Source organism: Etheostoma spectabile, chromosome 15 (assembly GCF_008692095.1).
Source record: "Etheostoma spectabile isolate EspeVRDwgs_2016 chromosome 15, UIUC_Espe_1.0, whole genome shotgun sequence".
In the NCBI taxonomy this organism is placed as follows: domain Eukaryota; kingdom Metazoa; phylum Chordata; class Actinopteri; order Perciformes; family Percidae; genus Etheostoma; species Etheostoma spectabile.
Window position 1 is genome coordinate 6,016,614 of NC_045747.1, and position 390 is coordinate 6,017,003.

The 390-nt window shown below is 34.6% G+C and overlaps 2 protein-coding genes across 25 annotated transcripts in view; one reads left to right on the forward strand and one right to left on the reverse strand.

Moving 5' to 3' along the window:
• Window positions 1-390, reverse strand: part of cacna1aa (calcium channel, voltage-dependent, P/Q type, alpha 1A subunit, a) — a 98,412-nt gene that overhangs the window by 93,470 nt on the left and 4,552 nt on the right. The window lies entirely within an intron of this gene.
• Window positions 1-390, forward strand: part of alkbh7 (alkB homolog 7) — a 4,581-nt gene that overhangs the window by 2,639 nt on the left and 1,552 nt on the right. The gene's annotated exons all lie outside the window — the stretch shown is intronic.

Here is a 390-nt window from a genome sequence, read left to right on the forward strand (position 1 = left end):
AGAGCAAAGGGTGGCTACTTTGAAGAAACTACAATATTAGATATGTTTTCAGTTATTTTACACTTTTTTGTTAAGTACATAATTCCGTATGTGTTCATTCACAGTTGTGATACCTTTAGTGATAATCTACATTGTAAATAGACATGAAAATAAAGAAAATGCATTGAATGAGAAGGTGTGTCCAAACCTTTGGCCAACTGTACATAGAGACAGGCATGGGGAACTTTCCATAAGATCATCTCTCAATGCAAATCAAACAGCTATTAAGCTAACTGAAATGGCACCATGCCAATCTCTAGTCAAATTAGGGCAAAACTAGGGCAACTAGAGAATTTAACACAGGGGTGTGTATACTTATGCCCCTTCTATTTTAAAGAAGAACATTTATTT